This window comes from Epargyreus clarus, unplaced genomic scaffold (assembly GCF_041222505.1).
Source record: "Epargyreus clarus isolate Ecla_fem2 unplaced genomic scaffold, WU_Ecla_fem_2.2 ptg000027l, whole genome shotgun sequence".
NCBI classification, from domain to species: Eukaryota; Metazoa; Arthropoda; class Insecta; order Lepidoptera; family Hesperiidae; genus Epargyreus; species Epargyreus clarus.
In genome coordinates, this window is record NW_027332234.1 from 342,594 (window position 1) to 355,274 (window position 12,681).

The following is a 12,681-nucleotide window of genomic DNA, read 5'->3' on the forward strand; positions in this document are numbered from 1 at the left end:
CTTTACGCTAATATTCCTTTATTTCGTTACAAAACCCATTTTGTTTAGTTTTCAATACAAAATCACTGGATTGGAAAAAAGGATGTTGAATTAATTGTTAGTAAACATTCGTTTAGTAAATCTCATAATGGTTCAATAGTTTGAATTAATGGATATTTTAGGTTGTGCAATGGGTACTTTATATCTACTTTATACGTTTATATTATTACTTTATACGTACCTTTGTTATAATGTAGGAGTAGCAGACGAGCATGCAGTCCTCCTGATGGTAAGTGGCTACTGTCGCCCATGGACATGTGAAATCAACTCCAGATAGGATTAGATATTCTTACCTGAGGTCGGCCACAGATGCGCCGCTATCCCTGAGGACTAAGTGTGAACGCCTCGGAAAAGTATATATTATATTACGGAATTGGTATGGAAAATATTTCTAAACGTTTTTAAGTTCCTCTTGTGGACATGAGTCTCCATAGCTAAGGAAGATTTGAGAGGAATACAGACCTCATTGGTCTACTGTGAATTGATGTAAAGTGTGGAATGCTTTCAACAAGAGCTTTTCAAGAACCAAGCAGCATTGACGCCTAAAGATGTTCTCCAAAGCACGGATGGAAGCGAATAATGGTCAGCCAAACAATTTCTGACCGCGTTCAAATTTACTTAATGGTAATCGTGTAAGATCCACATAAACATTTTTTACTTGTAAATACTTGTATGAAACGCAGTTAACGCATATTTTTTCTGAATATTACAGAATCCAATCTGCGTCTGCAAATATAATAAGTACGTGGTATATGTATACATGTTCATATTATATTTAAACTGCGAAATTCCACTTACATTTACATTGAAATCAACATGGCGTACTTTAATTATCATAAAAACGTAAAAGTTTCAAAGTTAATTAAAACGTAACGAAGAAAGATATTTCGTAGCAGATAGTTAATATTTCTACGTGAATTAATAACTTTAAATTGAATGCGTGAGTGCTAATCGCTCTAGAAGTGAAATGATGGACGGACATTTAACAGAATAATGCTTAGTTTATTCATGACATGTCATATTTATTGATTGTAAGTTCTTATAGGTACTTGAATAGGCAAGGTTGTATAGGTAAGGAGAGTATTTGCATAAATATTAAAATTGCAATTAAGGACAGTATTTACATAAATATTAAAAATGAACCCCGCGTTTTCATCCCAATAAAGAGTGAAAATACTCGGGAGATTTCATAGCTCTTTCTACAATAAAATTAGCCTAAGTGACTCTATATAATATCAGCTAACTGCTGGCGTCCTGACAAAATCGTTCTAGCCTGACAAATTGCGTTTTTTGTTATTAGTACCTTAAATTCTTTGATATGCATTCAGTAAAAATCTGTTATTTAGACAATGTAAATAGACTATACAATTTTAGATAGATTGATACTTGATTAACTTAAGTGCACTGCTCAATATGTACTACAAATAAAATGTAGAGTCTAAAAATTCGGGGCCAAAAATTGCTTTTGTCACTCCCCGTGGAGTCCTTTATGTTCCCGTAATAGTCCCAAAAACGTCTATTCAACCCTTCCTAGCTACCATCATTACATAATTTACAAACAAAACAAAAAATATATTTTTTTATAAAATTGTAATAGCAATAGAGTAAGCCACTGCCGTTCATAGACATCAACTAACTCTTTAAGAAAAGGGTTTCTAGCTGAAGCCTATCGCATTCATTACCAATCCTAAGGACTAAGACAGACGCCCCATATGTCAGCCGACGTCTAAAGAGTTCTAGTTCTAGTATAAGATTAAGTGTTTACCATTTTTTTATCTTTAATAAGAAGGTTTAAACCTAAAACCAACCTACTACGACACATAAACAAGATGAATCCAATACACATTTATAAAGTCATTCCTAATTTCGATTTATTTCCAATAACCTGTCACTAAACCATATCATTGCTATCGTTTCCATCATATAGCACTATTCGGGCAGCTGTCTCGCTCACTCGTACAGCGATAGACAAGGATGCGCTAACGCTTTCGAATAGGTTACCTTATCTGCGTGAGTAATACAAAACTTTTTCGCATAAGCTTCGATCAATAACAACTGAGCTTTGCAAGGGAAAAGCAACTCTAAAATTTTGAGACTAAAGTTGATATTACTTTGTCGGTGGGAATAATTTCTCTTGGGGTTGGAAAAAGACTTTTATAGTCATAAAAATAAAGTTGTGTTTAGAGTGTTTGGTGTTGAACGCTTTCGTTCGCTTGTTACCAAGCGGGTTTGTACGGCAGGGAGCGCCAACCTTTTTGTGGGCCATCCTTGTACTTTCACCTTATTTCGGATTTAGTTCTCAGTTCCTAGGCGACTTATGCCAATTTAGCTCAAATTTTATTATTCCTAAATTAATGCTATTTCGTTGTTAAAAAGAAAACTCGTAACATTATGTTAGTATTAGTGATAAAGTTCTTTTTCAAGGAGTTCAAAGGTTATTTCTTATTAAGGTTACCTTAGTACTTCTAGTAATTTTATATAGAACGCTGAAATAATCCATTTAAAGTATTAACGTTTATTCTACGGTAGGTAAGAAAATAAACTGCGTATTGCAATCAATAATATATTCAGAAGTTTGTAGAAACATAAAAAGGAAGTCATAAAAACCGAAATTAAAGTAACTTTCTACATATGACTCACCTTTCGCAAGCCGCTTAGAGACAAGCGTAAAATAATTAACGCTTAGTAAAACTGCTAAAACAGTGCTAATTCAACTGCAATCATTAGCAGCCATTGTGCTAACACAATCGAGTGGGCGTGGCTTATCAACTAAAGACAACGTAACAGTTATTACAAAAAACTCATACAAAAAGGTTGGCAACTACAGACTTCTGCCATAAATGCAGTAGCGAGCTATTACCGGCTTCGGAACCGAAATGATTTAATGGCCATCAACACCATTTTAATAAAATCACCTCTATGTCCCCAGTAATAGAGTCGTGAGATGTGCTCATTTCTTTGTGAAGGTCGATGTCGCTTACGCCTGTTTAGTTCTGAAGCGAGATTTAACCGCGTCTGTAACTGTGTGCGTCCGTCGTGTCCGTGAACAGTTAGGTTTGCTAGTGTGCGTGCGCACATCGGTTCGGTCACGTAGGCTCGACTTAGTTGCATTTGCTATGGAGTTTTTAGGACATTTGTGCGCGAACAAAGAAATTCTTTGTTCTTAAGCAACACCCTGTAGCTTTTAAATAATGTTTGGAGATAAGCGCAATAGTACTTATGAACGATATAGAATGTTATTGCAGTTAAATCTGCACCGGATGTTGTTTTCATAAAAGCGAGTAATTTTTGAAGTACTAAAATTTTGCGCTTGTCTCATAAAGTGTTTGACAAACAATCGTCTGGGACGTCAAAACATTCTTTAAAATTGTGTACTGGCGTCATCTTAATGGTTCTGAAAGCGTCCGCTTTGTTCATGAGCAAGTGCACATAGCAACAGATCGCGTCAGCTGAGCCGAGCGGCGCCGAGCGGCTCCGGGGATACCCGAACGTGCCCGATTGATTCGATACCCCGCGAAAGTTTACCTTTTGTCTGCATTCTAAATTTGAGTCTGCATTAAAATGCATCATTTATCGCTCATAGTTTTCTCTCGTAGATAACGCAGATTTGAAATTGGAACACGATTTATTCAAATTAGATTTCCTGAGGCGGTTTTTTGAACTCTCTCTTTGTTCTGTGCAGTACCTTTTCTTTTGTGTCTTATAGATGTAAGGTGGTAGAACTCTTTTAGTTCGACTCCGTAGGCACCACCGCCACACCTATTTTTGCCTAATAACAGTAGTGTTAAGCGCTGCTGCATTCTGGTTTGGTGTGGTAATTGAGACGTACATATCCGAAGCGATATAACTTAGTTCTAAGGAGTAGCTACGCATTTGTGATCGACCTCTGGTAGGTCTCTAATCTTATCTAAGGTTTACTAATGTCTATGGGTGGCAGTGGCCACTTCCTATTAGGCTCGTTTGCTACTTCTATATTATAGAATGGATGTAATGTTTATGAAAATTGAAACTATAAAAGACTGAATTATTGACATATGTATACAAAACCTACTTTTGTGAAGGTCTACGCCAGTAATACCATTTACAAAAATAATGAGTAATTAATAACTTTTATAATTGGCATATTTCTTAAAATATCAAACATAGTAGAGTGCCTTAAGCATCTAGAATTGAAAAAGCTCGGAATCCAATTACTGTCAACGAATTATTATGAGACCTGTTGGATTGTATTGTTGATAAGGTATATTAAAATGTTTACCAATTAAAAATCGTTGCTTTTTATTTAATAATAAAATAAATAAATTAAGGCATATAATATAAGACATTACGAGCTTAACTAAGTAATGTAGTGTCAAAATCGTGTTATAAATACATTTCTATCATATAATATTAAAAAGTAATAGTATGAAATAATAAGTGTAACAAAAAAAAGTTTATAAAAAATATTTATTTAGTTCGCCTCTCATACATGCTTAAAAATGATTAAACTTCAATTATTCCGTTTTCGTCACTTTCTTCTACTTCACTTATTTTTAAGACAGGAGATGCATTAAAACAACTATCACCATTGCACTGTGAACACGCTGAAGTGCAGTATAAGCCACTTTTTCGACATCCGCAAGCATTACCACATCCTTTTTTACAATTACAAAATAGCATTTTAAGTAAATTATCTGGAGCTGGCGATTGTTTCATCAGTATTGGTTCAAGTTTATCAGAAACGTACCTCCAACCCCAATTTTCAACAGAAATATTATTACCTAACCATATCTGCACTTGTAAATATACTCTTTTCAAATGTTCAAACGCTGCATCAGACGTAGGTGGTAGAGATGCCAATTGAACACCCGTTTTTTTGGCTGTGCCCTTTAGAAAAGAATTAAACCTCAATATATTCAAATCTTTAACTTTTTTGGGAGCACTGTATAATTCCAAAATACATGCAACGCCAGCTTCAAAAATTCTGTCAGGATCTGCATCAATATTTTTAAATACTTCAGCAGCGCCATGTAAATTTATTAATATATTTCTGTCTGCATATTGCATGAGCATATACAAACTGAGATTCTAAAAATCTAATTAAGCCATCTTGTCGCTCATTTGAAGCAGCTCTCAAAGTTGCGACTCCTCTGGTAATTTTTATTACATCTCCTAAATCTGTGCTACAGCCTGAACCAGAACCCAATTTATCACAAATAATACAAACGATTGTATCATCATTTTCATTGTGAGTTGAATCTTCCATGGTTCATTTAAATTCTGCAATACAGAAAAATGTATGTTTCAACAAAAAGTTCTTAAAAATACTCTTAATAATTGGAAGATAAAACATAATTTCACATAATTAGTAATTTCCTTTCTTAAATCATTAATAGAATTAAAAAATATTATACAAAGAAATGTATGGTGATGAATTACCTACTGAAACGCAGAGATCTTTTGTTTTTAAACAAATACTTTACAAAGCAATAATTTTTTTGATATTGTAATGTTTTTATTTAACAAAAATGTATCGAAACGTCTTGAAAAAATAATTATTAAATTGAAAAATATGCACAGCAGAAAGAACACAACAGTACTGAAACACGTTTTTCAATCGACTAACCGTACCGAGCAGCTGCCGCTGCCCTTCCCCTTCACCTTTTTTCTACCTGCTCCTTGCTTTTACGGCCCTTTTTGACTATCTGGTATCTATGAAAGATGTTTTCTAAAATGTATTTTACTTAAATTATGAATATTTTATAAAAATATTTTGATTTAAAATGGAAAAATTGTCAATTTCTTGAAATTAGTGTTAAATTAACAAAAACAAAAAAGCAACGAAAAAAAATTGGTAAACTTTTTAGTAATTTATGTATAAAACATAATGCAGAAGGTCTCACATTAATACATTGACAGTAATTGGAGTCCGAGGTCAAACTCCCCAAGCACTCTACTAACAAGAGAAAACCATATAATTTGTTTTGATAAAGGCACCTTGAAGTTACTCTACATGTAGAGTTCGACTGTTAAGTACACACAACTAAAAACTTCAATATTTAAACATTTTTGGTCACATTTAGTAATGTTTTTTGGAATTAGTTCAAATATGTGTTCTAATTTAAAGTATAATGCAAATTTATTTATACCACATAAACCAAGACAAAAATTCTGCTTTAAATTGATACAAGGTCCCCTGAGGACTAAGTTAGAACGCCTCGGGCATCTCTCCCTTATCACGCTTTTCAAACAAAAACCCAGCATACTTAACACAGCTCTTTTAAGATATTTAATGCTAATAATTTAAGATATTTATGCTCTTTTAAGATCTTTTTAAGATAGGAATAGAAAAAAGCGTATACCTATACATAGATAAAAAGTACTTAAGTATTTACAATATAATTTACTTAAGTATTGGTTAAATAAAGTATTAAAAACAACCTGCTTAGTAAATTTAAATAAGTACTACTTGAATAAGTACCTATAGTGTATTTCCCAAACTGTTCTTCAAGTTCTCCAATATTACTCGGGCTGTTTCTCAACAATCGGTAATGGAGAACAACTCCCTTATCGAATAAATTACTCGTCGAACTCCCAAATTGAATAAATCCAGTTACAATTTTAATTGCCTTAACTTCTTTGTAGCAAGCCAAATTAATTTAGAGTTTAATATAGAGTTTAATGTAGAGGGACTTCGGTTTTCTTTTTTTCTAGCTACTTTAAGCTATCTTAGTAGCCTATACTTAGCTTTGAATACCTTTGAATTTTTGAAAAAAAAAAACTGATTTTACGACAAAATTTATGGATGTTTTTAGTAGGTACCAATGACTAATGACTATTGAGAACCAGCGTGACGTAGCGGTCACCATGTCGTTCCAATACGCAGTGGGTTCCGGGTTCGATCCCCGGCTTTTTATAATTTAGATTTCTGTCGTATGCCTGAGTGCTTGTGTATTCATAGCAGTCACGAAACATGAAAAGGCTCATTAGGACTATGAGTGTAGTGTTATTAGTATCCCCTATATCTTGCGTATATATTATCTTGCACATAACATACTAGAGACATATTGATAATGCTGTGATTTGTAAAAAAGATTCTATTGTATGTTGTATTTCTCATCAATAAATTTGTTTTTAAAGTGTACAAAAACTTCGTAAGGAAACCTACATGCCTGAGAACTCTCCATACTGTTTTAAAGTGAAGTCATTATCTTATCAATTAGTAATTGGCTATCGCGGTTCAACTTCGAAGTCGTATCTCCGGTAAGAAAGAAAATTGGATTTTCTTAAGCCCTGTAGTGTTTTAAAATGTGAATATGTTTGTATACTCGCGCGTATAAATGGTGTTTAAGAGTTTTATAAACATAAGAGCAAGTAACTCACAATAAATCTCGTATGTAGGATGAAACGGTATGTCTGTCTTTGCTAAAATATTCAGTTAATAGCAGTAAAACACAGGAAGCAGGTGACACCACAAGTGGGATGGCAGTATCCCACCCCTGCGCCCGTACCGTGACCATTCGTCCTTTCCTGCCATTCTGGGATTTTTTCAACTATACGGTAGTATATTCTGCTACGCTTTCCGTCACCCTTGACGTAATAAAAATTACTTAGATAAAAAATAAAGTGTTACGTTATATTATGTAGGTACGATAGTGTTTAACATTTGTGAAGTCTACTTCACACTAAGTCTATGTAGTGGATAGTCTACATTTTTGTTGTTCTGAGATACATATGCAGATGACTTAAGGAAATCAAAAGTAGCATACATTTGAATTCGAAAATTATACTATTGGGTATTGGCTGCAACCAATTTTATGCTCCCTGCTGGGCACGGTTCCCTCCTTACAACTGGGAAGGTCTAAAATTGGATTCTATCCACCACTTCGTTTCTATGCGGAGTTATTGAGGGAAAAGCTTAGTACCCAAATGTTGTTAACTACTGATAAATAGTTAAAAATAAAAATATTACATATAAAAATAGCGTTCCAAAACATAAATTTTGTAACAATGATAAATATAACATAACTTTAATACAAGTACCTATATTAAATACCGTCTCAAAACGATTAGATTTAATAGCTCAGAGCAAGTTACCATACAAGTGGATCGATAAATCTAGAAATCTGGCATATTTGTCATGCAATGATGATGGATCCGATGCAGCTATTGCGTCAGACACGTTGCAGGCATGTAATGAGCGGTACGGCTTGCGGCTTGCGGCTTGCGTCGTACGACTCGTACGTCGTATGCGTCTTGCGTCGAATACGTCGAATGCGTCGTGCGTCGAATACTCAGATATTCCCAATATTATGCAAGTTGCAAATTGCTATTCACTTTATATGCTTTAATTCTGATCAAATCAGATCAGATCTGATATTGTCATGGAGTATACATGATTTTAAACATCTGGTGGATGAGAAAGGATCATCCATAACTAACTCGTAGAAACCAACAATCTTACACATATGCCATAAAAAATTAACTAAGTCTAAAATATATACATAATTAATTTCATTTCTGGGTTTATTAAGATATTTTTCTTTTTTGATTGTCTTATTTATTATCAATTTGTATCTTAACCGTACAGTTTCTTCATTTATTTTGTCTATTTGCAATTGTATCGTGTGTTGCAATTTTCCTAAATAAAGATTTTTTTCTTTCTTTCTGTTCCTGCCTTCCAATAGCTATTTTATTCTGCTGAAAAATTGTGGGTAAGGGGTCGATCGATGACATTAACGATGGATGGAAGAATAGAATAGACATTAAGAAGATTAGATTGGTTAAGCTCAATCCACTTTGCTGCAGTTATTGATCAACCATCCTTTTTTATCGAATGATATCTCTTAAGCTCCCAAAGCTACACACTATTCGATCGACGTCGGTCAATGTCACCGATGAACGTTCGATCTTAGACCCAGAACATTTACCACAAAGGAGAAGCACGCGCCTTGGTCGCTTTAATTTCATAAGATATGGTTCTTAAGCCGTATATAGCTTCTTCGTCAGTTTACAAGACATGACGCGCGGCTTTGCGGCTACAACTATATTATTATTTATTTAATATACGTTTCTGTTACAAATACTACAATGTTCACCCCCTTGGCGTCTGAAATTAGATCGCTCAATATTAGAACGAAAGGGATTTGCCGAACGGCGTTGGTCGAAATAATATCTTTGAAATGTATAAAAATAATCTCATTGCTTGTAAGTTAATTGGACAGTTTTGGGTTCCATTCACGGTTGATGCTAAATAATTTTGATTTCGGTTCTAGGTTTGGGTGTTAGGCATTGTTTCTGTGTGGCACCCATGACATAGACTATCTCATATTTTAACTGACTGACTGGATTCGAATTAGGTTATCTATCCGTCGTGTTTCTCAGGTTTTTTTTTATAAGCTAAGAAGTAATTATGTGTTATAGATGAGAAAGGTACTTATTAGTATCATATAACTTGAATCCTAAATAAACACAACAGTTACTTTTCAAGAATATTTACAAACTTATTCATTCAAAAACATTTCTTTATGAAAAGTACCTCAAATACTTTCAATAGCCACCATTTGAGATTAACAAACAAGTGAAGGTGATTCTGTAAAGGTTAGTTGAATAGAAAACATTGGTCCCATACAATAGTAGAGGTGCCGCCCGTCTCTGTTGTCACCTTATAGAGCGAGAACTACCGTTCGTAGTACACAGGTAGCTGCAGGTTGTATAGACTTGTAGAGCTACGAATGTTTAGATCTGCCCACTCAAATCAATAAGCTTAAAGGGCAATGATCACAGAATACTGAGTGACTCGTTTACTATGTAATTTAAAAGTAAAAAAATAAACATATATGGAAAAATGTCCTAGATATTTTGGATTGTTTTAACGATAAGGTGTGGCAAAAATCTGCATATATGCCTAGAGTTCTTCATAAAGTAATCAAAGGAAAGTCAGCTAAACCATACTTACCCAGCGTGAAAAATAAAATAAATCTAAACCGTAATCTAATTGCCGTCTGCTACTACTATATTATAAAAAAATGTGCATCTAATACATTCATTAAAGCAGAACGCAATTGTGTGTACAGTCTACCTATGTACACAGGCTCAACTTTCAAGACATGTCTATCCCTTCTAAGCTCTCTGGCCCAATACAGCGACCGATCACAAACCGGCCATGACCGTTAACTTCTACAGAACAGCCACTTCTAGTTCAGCTAAGGTTTCTTGCCACTTACAATTACTACATAAATGTTGCTTTATACGTCGGTACATGGAACCCAATTATCTTTTATAACATATTTTTATAGAAACTTGTTCAATTACTAGAAGTATGATATACTTATTTACGAAGAAGGGATTGTATATTTTATATTGAATTTGTCACCCTTCTGTAGTAGCTGCAGGGGTGTGATACGAGGGGAGTTTAGAGATTTTTCAATCAGCTTTCAAAAATCAAAAAACGATGTTATGAATAATTTATCAAATCAATGTGCAAATACTGATGAAAATTTTACCTTTTAGTAAATTACATGGGTAATCGATCACTTTTAGGCAATATTTGTGATCGGACAATCTATATAACAAGTTAAGTATATAACAAGTTAAACAATATAAAATGGTCCCACAATAAAAACTAGAACTTTCTGAAAATACATTGTGCAGTTTTAGTTTAGTAGGGCAGTGTAATTCTACCTTTACACCGCGGCAAATCGGTTAAGTCGTTAAATTATTGCACTTAGAGTCTATTTTGTTGATTCGTCGTGTACGCAGATGTATTGTGTTTATGAAATCATAAAATACTTTACCTTGTTTTACTACTAATATTAGTGTTATTTAGATTATATATGTACCTATTCGTTCAGAGGTCGAAATTCGACCATAATCATAATTTTTCCCGTTTTAGGGTTTCGTATTTTATTAACACAAGAGATTTACTCTTCAATGTCAAACAAACAAAAAGAAAAATAATTGGCACAAAAATGAAAAGGTACCGAAATGTTTTGTCTGCCTATTTATATTCATCCATGGTTTAAATTCAATGTAGGTACTATATTAGTATAAACATAGACATTACATTATCTAACAAGTTAGTAGAACTAATTATAACCAAAGTTAACAAAACATTTAACTCTTAAAACTATTTTCAAAGTAGAAACACAAGATAACTACTCGAACGTAAATCGAAAATCATGAATAAATATCTAAATGGTTTTACAATAAATATTTTCTTTCTAACTGAAAACCGGACTCAACTAAAATTTATCACTTGAGAGGGAAAAAAATCAAAAACATCTGATGAACATTACCATACATTTTGGGACCTATTACCAGAGCGCCCACACGAATTATTTCCCAAATAAAATACCCGGACGAAAGGGACAGCTAGGGTGACCATCATTATGCTTATATTAGGACACTCCTGGAAAATAATAATGGAAACGAATTTGAATTCCAACATTCTATTATTTACAAGAATGTGACGTGAACATACGAACAACGCGCGAAATACTAAAAGAAGACTGTGTAAAAGCACAGTGAGTTCTACAACTTTGCATATACACAAAGAAAAATATTGAAATAATATTAAAAACTCAAATTCAATGCAATAATACCGTGGTAAACACAGTAAGTACATCAAATCACAGATGTTCATTTCCTACTTCTTACTACTAAATCTAATCTAATCTATCGTTACCCTTCAAAAGCGTTTGCACGCAGCATAGATTTAGTCAGTTCCTTTATTATTCCTTCCTCCTAACATTGTCTTAAACTATCTCATCATAACATGGCAACCCTATTCCTCGTAAAAAGAGTAAAAAGTTGAATAGCTGGGCCTGTTATCTGTAGACTGGGCCCCATAAAACTTTATAGTGTATATTCAACTCACGTCGACCCGATGCGGAATAAATAAAATAAATCTACAATTCTATTCACTAAAGGGTTTGGTTGTGTCTTTGAACAGAAGCTGGGTAATAATGGATTGTTACTAGTGTTGCACGCGGCGATGTTTGTGGAGTTGCCATTTCTAAAATCAAAACTTATATTCCTACCTGGAGTCGGGCACAGATGCGCCCTACGACTGCGGACTAAGCTGGAACGCCTCTGAAAAGTATGTCTCCCTTAGCACACCGCTCAAAGTAGAACACAGCAGCACTTGATAATGCTGCTAGTAGGCAAAGATAGGTGTGGTGGTGGTGCCGCCGGAGACCAATTACAAAGGGTTCTACCACCTTCAAATTATTGATAAGCGTCTTATTGTAAAGCGGCCTGCATTTCCATATCTACTTCAATTCAATTCTACTACGTATTTATCCGACCAATTTCTCATAATTTCTCAAATGCTCATAAAAAATTACAAATGATTATCCTCAAAATTTACCAATTATTTTGATACTATACTATTTTCGATAGCTCGGCACCGTGACGACATTGTAACTTAAATAATAATATTGTTTTTATGTAAATGTATTTACCTACAGATAATGAGATATTTAAGATAACCAGTATTAACAGTACCTGTCATATCTATTTTTAAACATAATGTTTTATTTATGAAATCGAGCACAAGGATCTGGTAAGATCAAAATAAAAAGATAAAATTAAGGAATAAGTGCAATACAAGTTGATGCTAGCAGTGAGTCATAGTAACTTATTATTTGGTACCATTCGGTT

General features: G+C 33.9%; 1 long non-coding RNA gene across 1 annotated transcript; it reads right to left on the minus strand.

Moving 5' to 3' along the window:
• Nucleotides 1–5,049: 5,049 nt before the first annotated feature.
• Nucleotides 5,050–5,976, minus strand: LOC140754125 (uncharacterized). Its single transcript, XR_012103625.1, has 3 exons — nucleotides 5,922–5,976; nucleotides 5,458–5,730; nucleotides 5,050–5,298 (listed from the first exon to the last, which is right to left on the minus strand). It is a non-coding gene; the product is annotated as an uncharacterized LOC140754125 (long non-coding RNA).
• Between the last annotated feature and the right edge of the window lie 6,705 nt (nucleotides 5,977–12,681).